General features: G+C 36.6%; 1 protein-coding gene across 1 annotated transcript in view; it reads left to right on the forward strand.

The window, feature by feature from the left end:
* PLD5 (phospholipase D family member 5) overlaps positions 1–18,599 on the forward strand; it is a 270,932-nt gene that overhangs the window by 215,093 nt on the left and 37,240 nt on the right. The window lies entirely within an intron of this gene.

Here is an 18,599-nt window from a genome sequence, read left to right on the forward strand (position 1 = left end):
CAAGTGAGATAACTTAAGCAGAGCTTACCAAAAGTAATGAAGCTTTGAAAATGAAAACCTGAAGTAATGTAGAGATGGGAAGTACCTTTTTATCCACACCCATCATAAACCCGTCATAGCTGTCAAATAGTTTTATTAACTCACTGAATGCTTGATTTGCTTCTACATGTAAAAACAGACAAATTAATTGAATTTGGGTTCTTAAGATAGACATTTCTAAAACTTCCTTTCTTTTCTTCTACTCTCTTTCTCTTGCCCCGAATTCTATTTGCAAGTGAAATATCCAAATACTGATAATTGACATGGCTCAGTGTTTGCAAGACATCATTGAATTTGTAAAGTAGATATGTCTCAAAAATGATATTGGAGAGCATTTCTAAATTTCTAAAATATTTGTTAACTTGCTGGATAAATTTGATAGAAACTTCCTGGGGTGTATACAGGTTCACTTGCATAAAGTATAGACATTTTTCACTACCTCCCCAACATTCACTTGGATTTTTGACATCGATGAGGTTGAAAGAATTTGATTTCCAAGAACAGATGATTTTTCTGTACTTTGAATAATTGTGTATAACTGCATGAATTTCTTTTTTGCTGTTTTCAGATACATGACCAATGTATAGGTAGTGTGGGTTTTACCTCCTTTACCCAAATACCTCTTTTTCTCTAAAAGATAATGGCTCTTACAGACAATTACTTATCCCTTGCCTATATATGGTCTTCTAAATTGACTCCCTAAAAAGCCTCAAACTTTGCCAACATAAATGAATTGAATGATGAAATTACCTGTAGACACTTGGAGATTTATTCACATCTGGAATGTGAATATATATATATGAATATATATATGTATTCCATTACAGTTTTCTTTAGAGGGTCCCCTGCCAAAATAAAATAAAGGATATTGGGTTTTTTTTTCAGATGAAGACAGTTGTCCTTTGCTGTTCTAATGTCCCTCTTTTTCCTACCCTTTCCTCATCTTATCTTCTACTTCTTTCCTCAGCCTCCTCTTAAACCTCATCTTCTTTCACCTTTTTCTTCCTCTCCTCCCCTTGCTGAGTGGTAGAGAATGCAAATTCAACCTGGCCCAAGTATTGAGATACAAGAGGAAAGGAAGAATGCTGGGAGAAAAAAACAGATAAACAGCAGCTTTCACATGAAATGCTTACAAAGATTAAGAGATGTAACTGTCCAAGTTCAGATTTAAGAGAAAGAATTTCCTTACATTTTTTGATATGTTGATCAAGATCCTTACCCCCTAATTTCCATCTTTTTTTTTTTTTTTTTTGATTCTTTGAATTCTAGTTCACTTCTTTAAAAATCCACACAGGATCTCTGCCCTCTCCATGACAACAATTAAGACTTGAGAAAAATACTTCCCTCTCTCCTTTTCTTTGCTTATATTTCTATGGATTCCTTAATTCTTTGCATAGTCCTAAGATGTTTATGGCATGCAGAACCAAAACACATCTGATGACACCAGTAGACACAAGGATTAGGATGGACTGGGTCAGAAAACCATAGGTTCTATGCTGACTATTTCTGGGAAGGATGGTATTGATTATTGCTAACATGATTTTTCTTGCATTTATTACCTTCTTCTTTTGTGTTCCAAGCATAAATGGGCAACCCTCATGCTTCTTCTTCATCTTGCCAGGTTGGTGGGTAATTTTGCTGCCATGCTGCCATCTCCTCCTCCCTCGCAAATATTTCTAACCTAAAAATAATGTATATGCTTTATCATTCCAGTATGACTTAAGCTGTTTATTCTTTCCAAATTAGCAGAAAACTATTTTGCAAGGTTTATTATTTTAAGTGAGCCAGGGCAAAGCTCCTTGTAGCTTTTTAGTACCACAACCTTGATCCTAAAAGAGAAACTAGAACTAAATGTTTGTTAGAAATATTCAAATGAACATACAGTAACATTCTGTATAATTAATTGTTGGGCTCTCATCCTTGTGCTATTTTTTAATACATTAAAGTTGCCTATAGGACTGAAAAAAAGAAGTACCTAAGCCTGAGAAACAAACACACATGGATTCCCGGGGATTAGGGCTAGACAATTTTCTGTGCATTTTAGCTTTCTCAGTTACAATCATATTGACCTGCTTCCAAGGTAATGGTTGCAGTCATAGCATAGCGGCTTTCAACTGATAAATTAGTGCCCTGCTGAGGAAAATGATTGATAGAGTGTAACAATGAAAAAGCACTTTAGCAGTGACAGTACTCAGCAAAAAGCATTCAGTTTATGCAGAGGAGAAAGAAATGCTCCTTCCTACTGAATAAAAAACAAAGATTCCTGTGTCTGTGTTCCCTGTTCTTTCATTCAGTGATGTCAATCTTTGGAATTTTAATTGGAAATTTAATTTTGTGTAAGATTCAGAGGAGAATTTAACTTCCAGTCCCAACTTGTTAGTTAAATAAGTGTCGTCCTTCTCTTTGTGACTGAATTCATTATATATCTATTTTTTAATTATGCCAAATATTTGAAACATGCAGAAGATGACAGTGTTTTTTCCACTGCCAAGGTTGAACTGCTGTGTATGTTGTCCTGGCAAGGATCCAAGCCATAAACCAGCTGAGGAAGCTCTCCTCCTCCTTTGTGTGGTAGCTCTGATTCTCCATGTGGTTGCACCTCAGTGTTCATCTTCTTGAGAAATCATCAAGCCCTCCAAGTATATTTCTAGGAGTGCTTGATAGAAATTTATAACTTCTTCTTCCTTGATGCATATTACTTCTAGAAGAGATCTTCATCACTAAAATGAGCAAAGACAACAAAAGGAAAGAAGGAAGGGAAGGATATCCAGAGGGTGAACTCTTCCTAAGAATCAACTGCTCTAACTGTGTGTGCATAAACTGTATCTACAGTATGCATGATCATCTCCTTTCACCTACCTCAAGACCTCTGGATAAACTGTAAGGGAGGCATCTTAAATATGCACAATGTCTATTCCCCCAAAATAATGTTCATTATTATAATATAGGAGATTGAAAAGGGAAAAATACATCCAAAATCTAACCACTTTAATACAATTTTCTTCTGTTCCCACCAATCATTGTCCATAGGTACATATACTTTTCTTTGGCCTCAAATAGAGCATATCTAAATAGCACAAAAATATATATTTAACTATTCTCTTACTGAAAATACAACAAATATTATTGTACCAAATTAAAAATATTAATAAAAATACTGATAAAATAGAGACCATAAGCCCCTATACATTGCTGTTTATTTTTCTCTTACATAGTATTTTGTAGTATGCTGGTTTTACTTTAACTATGAAATGAACATTTTCTAGTATCAATAAGTACATATTTACAATACCATGAAATAATCATTAGTATATTAACATATATGGGTATATTGTAATTTATTTAACCAATATCCTAGTGGCCATTTAGATTACTTCTAATTTTCTGCTCTTCTAACTTGTACCTATTATCTCATGAATGCTGTGTTGAACAACTCAATGACTGTTGAATTAGGGATGTGATTTCTGTAGGTTTTGACTTCTTAATTTTTAAAATGAGAGGTTTCAAATAGTTATTTCTAAGGAAACTTGCTTTTAAAAATCTGTGGGGCTTCTGCTTAAGATGAAAAAAACAAGAAAGGAAAATGGAAGGAAGGAAGAGAGAGAGAGAGAAAGGAAGGAAGGAAGGAAGGAAGGAAGGAAGAAAGAAAGAAAGAAAGAAAGAAAGAAAACCATACAATCCAAAAATTTACAACTTTTCTTGAATACATCATAGAGTTCAGGTTACAGGGAAAACAACTAATCCAAAATCCAAGAAAAGACAGTTGCCTCTTGGAAGAGACAGGACATAAGCACTGACTCACCTAAGGAAGAGTCTGCCATAGGTGAAGAAGAATTTAGCTAGAATTTTTTAAATGAATTGCTAAAAGCAAGTGTTGTCTACCAAAAGAATATAGAGTTTCTGTGGAATGCAAAAGAAAAGGAGAAATAGCACCCAGTCTTAGGCTTTTCTCCATGAACCTCACTAGGTACTCACAAAAACAATTGGCAAGATTCCTAAGAAAGCCTCCCTACTTGTGTAAGCCTCCAGAAAAGGCATGAAATTCTACCTGGATTTCTCTCCCATTTCTTCTGTGGGACAGAATCCTCAAAGTACTAGGAAAAGAATAAAACACTATGCTTTCTTTCTGGTAAAAACCCAATGAAGCTGGGGGAAGGGAGCTGAAAAACCCTCTGCCTTTGGGGAGGGGCAGATCCACCTGCTGGTCATAGACCTACAGCGGGGTGGGAATAGAATCACTGAGAAAGCCCCACCTCTGAGAAACCAGACACACAGTGTGTACCTAATATTAAAGCTTAATCAGAAAAACAATTTCTCTATAACAAGTTAACAGTATTTTCTTGCTGGGAGAGGGGCAAAAGCAGAGCCCACCCCTGAGGTGCAGTGCAAAGGAGAGACCTAAGCTGAGGGTGAAGCATACGTTGAAAATACCCACCTTGCAAACCATCCATCCCCCAAATACAAGGCAACCCCTAGGGAATCTGAAGACCTTGATGACCCAAGGGTAACCACAGAAACAACAAATCTAAAATCAATTAAAATTCTAACTAGATCGACTTAACCTTTCCACCATTCCCAAGCCCTGGAAGAAAGAAAGGTATTCCCATCATCTACAAGTATAAAAACTATTTGTCTCAGTCTATACTGTCCTATACAAGACAAGCTTTCAACAACAACCAAAAATTGTGGGGCATATCAAGAAAAAAAAGAGAGAGACAAAGCAATCAGCAGAACCAGATTCAGATATGAAACAGATATTGAAACTATCAGACAAGGAGCTTAAAATAACTATGATTAATATATTAAAGATTTTAATGGAAAAAGTGGACAACATGCAAGAGCAGATGGTCAATTTCAGTAGAGAGATGGAATATATGAGAAATAATTAAATAGAAACATTAGAAATGAAAAATAAAATAAAGAATGCCTTCAATAGGTTCATTGGTAGAATGGGCACAGTTAAGGGAAGAATCAACTGACTTGAAGACAGGTCAATAGAAATTACCCAAGCTGAAAGGACAAAGAAAAAGCAGTGAGAATAACAGAATCCAAAAGCTGTAAGACAATATTAAAAATTAAACATATGTATAATTGAATTACCAGAAGGAGGAGAGAAAATAGAATAAAAGAAATGTTTGAAGATAATAGCCAAGAGTGTTCCAAAATTGACAGACACCAAATACAGAAACAAGAAGTGCAGAAAACACCAAGCATTAGAAATACAAAAAAAAACAAAAAAAAAACCAAGCAAACAAATAGAAACTAGGCATATCATATTCAAACCGTTGAAAACCATAGAGTTTTTGAAAAATAGAAAGAGACAAAGAGAAAAATAGAAAAGACATGTTACATATAGGAACAACAAGAATTAAAGAACACTCCTGTCAAATGCTGTACAGACCAGAAAACAATGAAGTGACATTTTTAAAGTGCTGGAGAAGAAAACTGTCAATCCAGAATTTTGTAATTAGTGAAAATGTATTTCAAAATTAGAAAGAAGTATTGAAGAAGAAATAAAGACTTTCTCTGACAAACCAAATTGAGAAAAGTCCTTACCAGCAGAACTGAACAAGAGATGTTAAAAAGAGTTCTTCAGGAAGAAGAAATATGATAAAAGTAACTTGAATTTACACTAAGAAATGAAGAACACTAGAAAAGAAATAAAGTAAATGTAATTTTTTCTCACTTTGTTCTAGAAAACAACTGCTGTCTATAAAGAAAACATAGCAATGTACTTTGTGTTTTACCACATGTAAAAGTAAAATGTATGACAATAGCACAAAGGATGGGACGGATAAGTTGAGAGTATATTATTGTAAGGTCCTTATATTATGTATAAAGTGGTATAAAATTTTGCTGACTAAATTTTTAAATAGTTTGATAACCCCCACAATTATTATGGGACAAAGTAGGCAATAAATATCAAAACTCTTATTTAAAAATAAATAAATAAATTATATTTTAATGTCTAGGGCAATAATTAAAACCACTTAAAACTATTTGAAAAAATGTATAAATAATGAGATAAGGATGGGGATAAAAATGGAATATTGAATAATAATTTATTCAAAAGAAGGAAGGAAAATTTTTAAACACAAAATTTAGGTCAAAAACAATAGAAAAGAGCTATCAAGATGGTATATTTTAATACAACCATATTATCAATTACATTAAATATAATTGGTCTAAACATGCCACTTAAAAGACAAAAATTGTCAGAGAAATAAACAAATCCACAGTTATAATTGAAGACTTGCATTAACCTTGCAGTAATTGATAGAATAAGTAGAGAAAATCAGTAAGGATATGGAAAACTTGAAAAACACTATCAACAACTTGACCTAATTGATGTTTATAGAACACTTTATCCCAAAACAGTAGAATTGATATTATTTTCAAGTGTACATGGAACAATTACCAATATATCTCAAATCATCAGCTGTGAAACAAAACTTGAACCTTTCAAAAATTGAAATTATACAAAATATGTTCCCATATCATAATGAAATCTATGAATCTATAAATGAAAAAGTGAAATCAATTTTTTTTACATCTTTATTGGAGTATAATTGCTTTACAAAGACAAATACCGTATGCTAACACATATATATGGAATTTAAGAAAAAAATGTCATGAAGTGAAATCAATTTAAAAAAATGATATCTGGAAAATATCTTATATATTGACTAGGTCAAGAGTAGATCATAAGGGAAATTGAATGAAAATGAAAATACAACATTTCAAAATTTGTGGATGCAACTAAAGCAGTGCCTTGAGGGAAATTTATAACACAAAATACTTATATTAGAAAGAATATTTCAGATGAATGAAATAAAAAACTGGTTCTTTGAACAAATTAGCAAAATGGATAAACATCTAGCCTAACCAACCAAGGAAAAAGGAGAGAAGACACAAATTATAAATATCAGGAATTCAAGAGGGGAACATCACTACAGATTACACAGACATTGAAAAGATAATAACAGAATACCATAATCAACTCTATGGCCATAATTTTGATGACTTAAATGAAATGGATAAATTCCTTCAAAAATACCAACTACCAAAGCTCAGTCAATAAGAAAAAGATAACACTAATAGTATTTTATCTATTAAAGGAGTTGAATATGTAGTAAATACTTCCCATAAAGAAAACTTCAGGCCCAGATGGCTTCATTTAATATTCTAAATAGTTAAGGAATTAAAGTAATTCTTCACAAACTCTTCCAGAATCTAAAAGAGGAGGAAATACTTCCTAACCAATCTTATAAGCATTTCCCAAATACCAAAATGAGACAAATACAAGGAAGGAAGACCAATATTTGTCATGAACATAAATGTGAAATGCTCAACAACATTTTATATAGCAAATAAAATGCAATATAAAAAGATAATACATGATGACCAAATAGAGTTTATCCCAGGAATGCAAGGCTATTTCACTTTTCAAAAATCAACCAACATAATACATTATAACAAAACACTAACAAAGTGTAAACCATAGAATTATAGCAATGGGTACAGATAAAGCCTTTGACAAAATTCACCATTCATTTATGATACAGTCAGAAAACTGGGAATAAAAGGAACTATTGTTAACCTGATAAAGAGTATCTGAAAAAGACCTATAGCTAACATCATACTTAATAGTGAAACACTAAATGATTGCCCCCTAAGGCCAACAACAAGGCAAGGATATCAAGGCAAGGATATCTCTTCTTACCAGTCCTAAGGCATATTGTACTGGAACTCATAGCCAGTGCAGTAGGGCAAGGAAAATAAATAAAAGGCATATGGATTGGAAAGGATGAAATAAAACTCTATTTGTAGATGACATGAATGTCTATGTAAAATTTCCCAAAGACTCTACAAAATAGTTACAAAAACTAATAGGTGAATTTATAACAGTTGCATGATACGAGGTCAACATAAAAAAGGAATGATTCCATCTATAGAAACATTATCAGTTTTCTATATACAATATTTTTATATATAAAAGAGAAACATTACAAAAGCCAGCATTCCTATGTAATAGCATGAACAGGGGAAATTAAAATTTAAAAAAAAAATTACCATCTAAAATAGCATCCAAACCATGAAATATTTAAGAGTATCTCTTTAAAATATGTGAAAGGTCTTTATGCTAAAAACTGCAAAGCACTGATGAAAGAGATAAAAAAGGATCTTAAAAATGTAGAGATATGCTGTATTTGTGGTTTGGAAGATGCAATATTTTTATGATGTCACTTCACCCCAAAATGATCTACAGATTCAGTGCAATTCTGATCCGAAATCCCTGCAAGACTTTTGTAGAAATTGGCAAGCTGATTGTAAAATTTATTTATAGAAGTCAAGGAATTAGAATAGCCAAAACAATTTGAAATTGAAGAACAATGTTGGAAGATTCACATTACCTGATTTTCTGACCTACTATAAAAGCTAAAAAGTCCAGACATATATCCCCATGTATATGTATAGCTGATTCACTTTGTTATACAGCAGAAACTAACACACCATTGTAAAGCAATTATACTCCAGTAAAGATGTTAAAAAAGTCCAGACAGTATTGTACTAGAGACAGTATAGATATCTAGATCAATAAAACAGAATAGAGAGTCAAGAAATATATACATATATGACATTCTTACAAAGCCAAACTATAGGGACAAAAAAAGTCAGTGCTTTCCAAAAGCTGAGGTTTGAAGAAGGGGTGACTACAAAGAGGCATGTGGTAACTTTTATGGGTGATGATACTGTTCTATACACTGATCATGGTGGTGGTTACAGACTGTATATCAAAACTCTAAGAGCTGTATGCTATGAATCATACCAATGTTTTTGTAGGTCAGTCTCCCAAGGCAATAGAAATAAAAGCAAAAATAAACAAATGGGACCTAATCAAACTTACAAGCTTTTGTACAGCAAAGGAAACCATAAACAAAATGAAAAGACAACCTACAGACAGGAAGGAAATATTTGCAAATGATTTGACCAACAAGGGCTTAATTTCCAAAATATACAAATAGCTCATACAACTCAACAACAAAAAGACAAACAATTCAGTAGAAAAATGGGCAGAAGACCTAAAAAGACATTTCTCCAAAGAAGACATACAGATGGCCAAGAGGCACATGAAAAGGTGCTCAACATCACTAATTGTTAGAGAATGCAAATCAAACCTACAATGAGGTACCACCTCACACCGGTCAGAATGGCCATCATTGTAAAGTCTACAAATAACAAATGCTGAAGAGGGTATGGAGAAAAGGGAACCCTCCTACACTGTTGGTGGGAATGTAAGTTGGTGCAGCCACTGTGAAAAACAGTATGGAGGTTCCTCAAAAAACTAAAAATAGAGTGGGATCCAGCAATCCCACTCCTGGGCATATATCCAGGCAAAACTATAATTCAAAAAGATGCATGCACCCCTCTGTTCACAGCAGCACTATTCACAATAGCCAAGACATGGAAACAACCTAAATGTCCATCGACAGATGAATGGATAAAGAAGATGCGGTACATATACACAATGGAATACTACTCAGCCATAAAAAAGGATGAAATAATGCCATTTGCAGCAACGTGGATGGACATAGATTATCATACTAAGTTAAGTAAGTCAAAGAGAAAGACAAATACCATATGATATCACTTATATGTGGAATCTAAAACATGACACAAATGAACCTATCTATGAAACGGAAACAGACTTACAGACACAGAGAACAGACTTGTGGTTGCCAAGGAGAAGGGGGGGATGGAATGGGAGTTTGGGATTAGCAGATGCAGACTAGTATATATAGAATGGATAAATAACATGGTCCTACTGTATAGCACAGGGAACTATATTCAATATCTTGTGATAAACCATAATGGAAAAGAATGTAAAAAATGTATATATATGTATAACTGAATCACTTTGTGGTACAACAGAAATAAACAAAACATTGTCAATTAACTATTCCTGAATTTTTAAGAAAAGAGCTGTATGCTAAAAAGGGTGAATTTTACTATAGGTAAATTGTACATTAATGAAAATGGAAAATAATTTTTTAAAACCTGTGGTTTTAAAATGGTATTGGCTTCAAAAACTATCAGTAAACTAAACATTAGTCTTAAATATGCCAGCTATTTAGTAATGCAGTACAGTCTGGTAGTTCTGGATAATCGATCGCAGGATTTTAGAACAGGCTTCTTGTAGGTCCATGATTCTTAAGGAGAAAACAAAACTAGTAATAGGATAAAACAGGGCTGAGTTTCAACATTCTGTTGTACATGTGCTAAGGCTGAGTCACCTCAGTGAATATTGATGAGCTGCTCATATAAATTATGCTCTATGTTTCTTGCTGTCATTTTAACATAGGAGCCTTTTAATATGTATATAGCATCACAATTTTTCTATGTCACAAAGATAACTAGAGAAAAAAATAATATCTGAGGTGTTGCTCTTAACGCTTCTAAAATTGCTGCATTCTAAAAACAAATTTAAGTGCATGTTGTAGAAAAATGTGAAATTATCTGAGAAGGAGAAATTGAAGCCATCTCTCCTGTAAAAATCAAAGTAGGATTTTTTAAATAAGTGGAGACCTAGATTTAGTCACTATTATCATATTGTCTGTATTTGCATAAATGTAATGTATCAAATGTAGAAAAATTACTCTGCCCTTTCATTTAAATGTTCAGGCATGTGCTGGTTGTATCACCTTTTCATTAATTTCACCTCTAATTTACAAGTAAAAGGGTCATTTGGGATCAAAAAGTGAAATCTATTGAACTGTTAAAAACTGAGTGAATAGAAATGTTTAATGGCAGGAAGAAGAAAAGAAACTGAACTGTGGGGAAACAAGGCACAAATAAGAAGCTGTTTCTTTCCTTACTCACCCACCCTTCCACGCTCTGTGCTCATTCTTGGGCTTCGTAAACAGCACTGAGAATGCTGGTGAAGCCTGGCTTGACTGAGGAATTCACCAGAGACTACTTCCTACCTAGTCCCTGCTCAACTATCTCCTGCCCGACTTCCTTTAAGAAGATCCTCTCAAAAGGATAGAAAACTTTCCTATACACACTTAAGAAAATTGGCAAAGGTCTGAGGGGAAAGGTTTCCTAATCACCAACAGCAACATCAACAAAAGAGACACTTCAGTTACTCATCTTATGAACCTCTTTTCTGCATGGACCATGTTCATCTCTTCCTTCTTGAAATGCCCCTCAGTTCTTTAATTTTTCAAACATTTTTCTTCTATGACAATGAATACTTTCAGTTCATCTCCTGCCTTTTTGATTGGTCCTTTGTCTCCTTTTGTGGGTTCTTCTTATGTACTGAGTTCTTCCCTTAATTAATGGTGTTCCCTGTGATTTCATTCATTCATTTAAGAAATACTTATCAAAAATCCATTATGGGGGCTTCCCTGGTGGCGCAGTGGTTGAGAGTCCGCCCGCCAATGCAGGGGACGCGGGTTCGTGCCCCGGTCCGGTCCGGGAGGATCCCACGTGCTGCAGAGTGGCTGGGCCCGTGAGCCATGGCCGCTGAGCCTGCGCGTCCAGAGCCTGTGCTCCGCAACGGTAGAGGCCCGCGTACCGCAAAAAAAAAAAAAAAGAAAAAGAAAAAAATCTATTAGGCACTGGAAATACGGCAGTCAACATTGTTCTTGATAAGGGACTATATAAAAGACAAAAGCACTCATATTATAATCCATTCTGAACAGCCTACCTATTCTTCCTGCAATAATCATCTACTCTTGTAGTGGCACCCATCATTTCTGTGATGATGGCTCTCACATTTCTGTTACCAGCTCAGACTCAGAGTTGCCAACCCGCTGGACCACTATGCAGAGCGTAGTGGTTGAGAGTGTGGATCCTGCTCTGATTGTGCTCATATTCTAATTCCACTCCTTACCAGGTATTTGGCCTTAATTGTTATGTGCCTCAGTCCCCCTGTGTATTAAAGGGGGATAATGATAGTGCCTGCCTGACTTACTTGTTCTGAAGACTAAAGCAGTAAGACCTCAATAAATGTTAACTGTTTTCACCAGTTGAATTTCTCAGATACAGTTCTCAGATGAACTTCAAACTCACGGGGTCTGCAGTCAGATGTGCTCTGTTCATTGTTCACTCTAGTCACCCACTTTAGAAACCCAGGAGTCAACTCTGTCTCTTTCTATCCCCCGTCCTCCCCCAGATCCTGCAACAATTACCTCCTATTTCTGTGGTTCAGGACTTCATCATCTCTTCCTGGCCCTGCTGCTTGTTTCCTTGTTTCTCTCCCACCAGTTCAGTGTCAGAGGAATTGGGTAACGTCACTTCACTTCATTAACATTCCAAGCACAATTCCCAAACTGGTGGCCTGAAGGCCAACTCAACAGGCAGATGTTTCGGGTTGTCCAGCAATACTAGACAATAAAATTTAAATTTAATGTCATCATGTGGGACATACACTCCTTAGGTCAGCCTCAGTCTCCTCTATTCATAAGGTTTTACATGCATTTACGTCACATGTTTGTTTTGGTGCCCAAGACAGTTCGGTTTCTGACCTCTAACATGAAGGGTAATGGGCCCACTCCTTACTATACCAGCCTTTCAGATCTGCATCCCACCACTTACCAGACCTTCCCCTCCTACCACTCATTCTCTCAGAGCTTATGCTCCTGACATTTCTCACCTCCCTGTCTTTGTTCACACCCTTTATTCTGCCAGACTTGTCCTCCCAACTCTGCTTGTTGAAACTGTAGAGTCTCAAGATCCTTCAAGATTTTTTCAAATTTCTCTACCCCCATGAGGCCATTCCACATCCACCTAATTTGGCAGTCATCTGCCACTCAAGTTATTAGCTATTTTCATCACAGAGTATTTTGCTAAAACCTATGAAAATTCTCCTTATAAACCAGCAGATATACACCACACCTGCTGAACTCCATTATGATCCACAGGTTAGGAATCCCTTCTAATCAGATGCAATATCTATCTCTCTTACTTGAATCCTACAGAATGTTGGTGATCTTTTCCTTATGCTACTTACAGTTTCTACCTTGATTTATAGCTTGTTTTTGTTCTCTCCCAACTGCCACCATTCCTTCACACCCCAGCCCACCCATGCTCATAGTTGCGCATCAGATATGCTCAGTGTTTAATTATTGGATTGAACTGAATTATTTATAAAGCCTGGATACCAGTCTGTGACCTGACTAAGCAGTTACTGTTTTACAAAATTGCATTGCTTATAAGATTGGAGAAATTTGTCATTTTATAAATTATACAAGGGACAAACATACCTTTCTGGTAATGTTTGTTTGCCAGACTGTTTTCTGTGCTATAACTGCCCTTACACATTTATTTCTTTTGAATTATCTATGACAGCCATGTCTTAGTAATGCAAAAAATGTGTGGAAAGAATTGAGTAATTTAACTTTCATTTTAGGTCCAAATAAGAATGTTGAAGTTGGCAAATGAAACATCTGGCCTTTTAAAAAATTTATTTATTTTCACATTCAGTGGCATTACATTCATTTGTTTCCATCAGGTCACTCTTACTGACCAGTTTTCTCTGTCATTGGTATTTGGCGTTTTAGTGGCTCTGATGCATTTTTTAACATGCTGACAGGCCACATTCATGGTTGATCAGATCCTACTGCTCTCCCACTCGTGCTAGACTTGGCTACACTTTGTAGGAAAACATTAAAGAATCTTTCATGTTCAAAACACACCGGGCTAGCTAATGGATCATCCTCACAACACTTTCACCTATACGATAGTTTGAAACGTCTCCACCCTATAAGATTGCCAATCTGGTTCCAAATAAGATATCCATAAAGCCCTTTTTTACTGTGGTGGTCTTTCAAGTCAATGTTGGTTATATTCTTGGGGGAAAAAAACTAAATTATGTATTTAAGGGTGAAAGAATACTAAATTATTAAACCGTACTAATTATTGCAGTAAGTTTTCCCATTCTCACCCACCTGCCTATCCCCATGCAAGCCCACGCCGTGGTTCCTAGTTTATGGCCTTTGACTAGCCAGTTAGCAGCAACAGCTGGGCTGCCTCCCACTTCCTTAGAGAGGGTCTTCCCACTCCAGATTTTTAAGAAGATGACTTCCCGTGAGCTGAAAAACTGAGCCAAACAATTTGCAAATAAATTGATGCCATTGGTGTAACATTGTTACATGATAGGATTTCCACATTTCAAATATTACTCTATTTTTGAATATTCACACTTTCTATAGCATCCTATCTCACAAACTTGAGAGAGATGTTGGTTGTATATGTATTGAAAGGAATCAGAAACACCAAAGGGACACAGACATGACATCATAGTCTCAATAGAGTTGTGCTTTGAGTTTTTGTGACAGTTAAGCTCTGGGAACTAACTGAATCATAAAAGTTGTATCTTCATACCCCAGTCCATGTTTGTAAAGTTAGGAAAGCAATGCATTAAACAATGTTGGAACACCTTGAGCAATGTTCTATTCCAAGCATCAGGTAAGGAGAGTGTGGTGAATGCTAAGATGAAAGACAGAATAGATCTGTGAACAACATAGATGAGTCAAAGGTACATTATGACACAGAACAAAAAGAAATATCTTTCAAAAATTCTGGCTGAATGTTTCCCTTATGAAAGGCAGGGCAGAAGCAGCTTGGGGTGTTCATTCCTGATTCAAATCCATGGAAATAGCCATAGAAGAATGCAGTTGAGGTCATTAGATGTGGGAGTTCATTCGTGGAAGTTTAGGAAGCCAATAAACAACTTGGGCTTCCCTGGTGGCGCAGTGGTTGAGGGTCCGCCTGCCGATGCAGGGGACACAGGTTCATGCCCCGGTCAGGGAAGATCCCACATGCCGCGGAGCGGCTGGTCCCATGAGCCATGGCCGCTGAGCCTGCGCGTCCGGAGCCTGTGCTCCGCAACGGGAGAGGCCACAACAGTGAGAGGCCCGCGTACCGCAAAAAACAAAACAAAAACAAAAACACCCTTCTCTTACCCACCTGAGCTCCAGACCATTTTTTAAAATACCTCCAGGAATCAGACAGATGGTGATTAAACTGTCAGCTTTATCACTGATGAAGCCAGAATGGAAAACGTAGTTTAGGTATGTGGTCAAAATTGGGCCTCCTGCTACTTTCCCAAGAATTAAACATGCCCAAGTTCAAGGCATGGCCACTGCAAATCTGTAGTCTGCTTCTGTGCATGCCCCATGGAGGGCAGAAGCCAAATGTCCAGAGAGAGACTAAGCTGCTCTGATGAGGACCGTAGGGATGTCACTCTTTCTTCCATGGGAGGAGTAAGTGAGGGAGCGGGTGGTAGAAAGAAGATGGAAGTTACCCTTTTCAATACAATTCCTGCTGACAGTAAGGAAGGGAGCGAGGGAAATCTGCCTGAGCCACACACCACGGCAGAGCTGGGCAACTGCATTCATAATGTTCCTATGTAAAGTGCATCAGGTCACTTCATGGCCTGGAACCTTCTCTGAAGGGTGTAGGTGTGGCAGAAGTGTGCATAAAATTGGATAATAATAATAACAGCAAACACTTGTTATTCTTCATGGGGGACACTGTCCTAAGCAGATTCTAAATGTTTATTTAATATTGCAACAACCCTATGAGCATTATTATCATCCCTTCTTGACAGAGAGATTAAGGAACTGGTCTGCTACCGACACAAAAGTTTAAGGAACTTGTCCAGAGTCATACTGGAGAAGGTTGTGTGAACTAGAATTCGAGCTTGGGTCCTTGCTGTACCCTCTAAAGCAGATAATCACCCTGACTGGATGGCCATTGCACTCAGGGTTGACAGCCAGCCCAGTGGTGGCCCAGACCAGAGAAGAACAGTCTCTTTTCACCATTCTGAGATGTTTCTAGAGCTACACGGACAGGGAGGAGATGAGAACCAACGGGGCTGGGAGTATAGGTGTAACATTTCATTTTAAAAGCTAGGTAGCCTCCCGCCCTGGTTGTTCCACCACTGTGGTGTCAGAAAAGTGTCACAGTGCTGCCCATGAAGGAATCACTGATGGGGGCAACCTGGGAACCTCTGCTCCAAGCTACCAAGGAATGAATCAGGAGGAAGGGATCAGACAGAGGGCAAAGCATTTCTCTGGAACAAGAAGGGGATCCTTTGTTTTGAAAAATTTCAGAGCTTTTCTGTACTTCAAGGTCTCAAAGCAGACCCTGAATACTAAAAGAGTTTGTTAAATTATAATATACAAATGAAAACCCACTAAGTTCTATCCACTTGCCCCTTCTTCCCACAATTGGATGACTTGGCTGCGAAGAAGAATAGCATGAGATTTATACATTTTGTGGGTTTTTTTTTTTAGAAAAGATTTTCTCTCCAATTTCCTTAAGTATTTCATCTTTGCATGAATAAGAAGGGGGCAAATGGGTGCAATTCACATTGATGTTAATATCCTGGTACATACATGGGCCAGGTGTTTATTGTACAAGCCTGAAAGGGAGATACAGTCACTCAGGTCTGGCCCAACATTTTGTCAAAAGAGAGTAGATCCTTGGAGGGTTTGAAAAGGGGATCAAATGCAATGAACTGAAAGTGGCATGATCTCAGCTTCCTCACTGCTCATTTAGAAGACAAGAGATTAAACAGGAATGATAGGAGAAGCTGTAGTAACATTTTGGAATCATTTTCAACTCTTCTAAAGAAGCAGGATAAAATTAAATTAGTCCAAAAAATAACTGAAATGTGTTTCCAATTTGTTTCATCCCCTTCTACTCTCAGCCCCATTCTTTTAAAATTCCTCCCATTGAACATATGTATATGTATAACTGATTCACTTTGTTATAAAGCAGAAACTAACACACCATTGTAAAGCAATTCTACTCCAATAAAGATGTTAAAATAAATAAATAAATAAATAAAATAAAATTCCTCCCATTAACATTCTCTGCTCACTGTTTTATCTATTGATTTTCCTTTGACTAGCCAAGAAATCGATGTATGAATTCCTTACAGCCAAAAGTCAAAGATGCCAAAGGAATAATGGTACTTATAAAAGATGAAGCACTGATGGAAGGAAGGAAGGGAGGGAGGGAAGGAAGTGAGGGAAGGAGGGGAAAAGAAAATGCAACACCCTCATTCATTCTACTGTCAACTGACAAAAAATGCACAACCTAGAAGCTGAGAAATATGTTTTGTCAGACGGACATACTGAAGATTTAAGCCTGGGAGACAGGCTTTCAGATAGCTCTGAGAAGTAACGGAGGAGCCAGGATATATAGGAGTTTTGCAAAAACAAACCAGGTAGTTGAACATCAAAAGATTTCTGCTAACTAAAGAAAAAACAAACATTTCAAGTTAATGAATTTAGCACCTTTCTATGTATGGGAAGATGCAAGAGTCTGGGCTCATTGAAATCATTCCTTTGATATGCACCTTATCTAGGGCCAGTATCCTATTTTTCTCCATCCTGAAACCCCTCTGGGTGAACAGTCTGGGGTGATTGCAGGCAAGAAATTGATTTGTGAGTTCCTTACAGCCAAAAGTCGAAGATGACAAGTGAAGAGTGGTACTTTGGAAAGTAACATCCTTTGTCTACTTATATGACAAGCAACATTCTTCATCCACACTATGAAGGAACACTGTGAGGTATCTACACAGCATTATTGGGCAAAAGAGCCAGGACTGAAATCACAGGACATTATTCTGTGATCTTGCAAGTCACTTCCCCTTTGGGGAGCTCAGTTTCCTTAATTTTGAAATAAGGTTGAACTAGCTGTTCTCTAAGGATCTTACATTCTCCCTTTTTCAATTAGTCACGTTCCTTCTGGCAAGCATTTTTATTCCCACTTGGTAACAAAGAAAATAAGACATCAGGAAGTTAAGTGGTATAGACCACCCACTGTGGAAGTGAAGGGGCTAGAGAGCACATTTCTGGGCAGGAGGCTGTCTTTTAGCTGCTGAGATTCAATTCTTTATTTTCCATCCCTAGTAACAAAAATTTCACCTTGAGGGCAGAAACAAAATCAAGTTAGAGCTCCTAGTGATTAAGTTTCCTGCAGTAACTCAGAATAAATCAGCAGCTAACTGGATACATGGGAGTTGCTTACAGTTGCAAGTTTGTCTTTGTCAAGAAAATTAAAGAAATACTTGTTCACATTTCTACAAAACCATGAAAACAACAAACCAGACATCCATAAATGATAGATTGAGCTGTGGTTAGGCTAATCTGAATTAATTATTCTGAGTTACAGCAAAGAACAATGCTAATGCCTCCCCTTATTCTGCTGACAAGAGCATCCATCAGATGCCTGCTTTGGCTTCTGCATCACCAGTAAAACCCACTAAACCAAGCCTGTCTCCCTTCATGCTGCCTCTCATGTCCTGAGTAGAAGGGGTTTCTTTTCTTCTCTCACTGCATTTCCTTTCATAACTCCCTTCCACTAATTTTGAGAAAATAAAGAAAAATGTTCTTTTGGTATAATTACATTTCCCCTAATTCTTATTTTGCTTTGAGATGGAGACTGCTAATATAAACAGAAATTCCAGGGCAGAAAAAAAGAGGACATGCATATAAACAGTAGGACTTAACCCTCACCCAGGGGAACTTCTAGTTCCTCTT

This window comes from Delphinapterus leucas, chromosome 1, assembly GCF_059928025.1.
Source record: "Delphinapterus leucas isolate spDelLeu-1000000601 "Yukka" chromosome 1, BTC_Dleu_Yukka2, whole genome shotgun sequence".
NCBI lineage: Eukaryota > Metazoa > Chordata > Mammalia > Artiodactyla > Monodontidae > Delphinapterus > Delphinapterus leucas.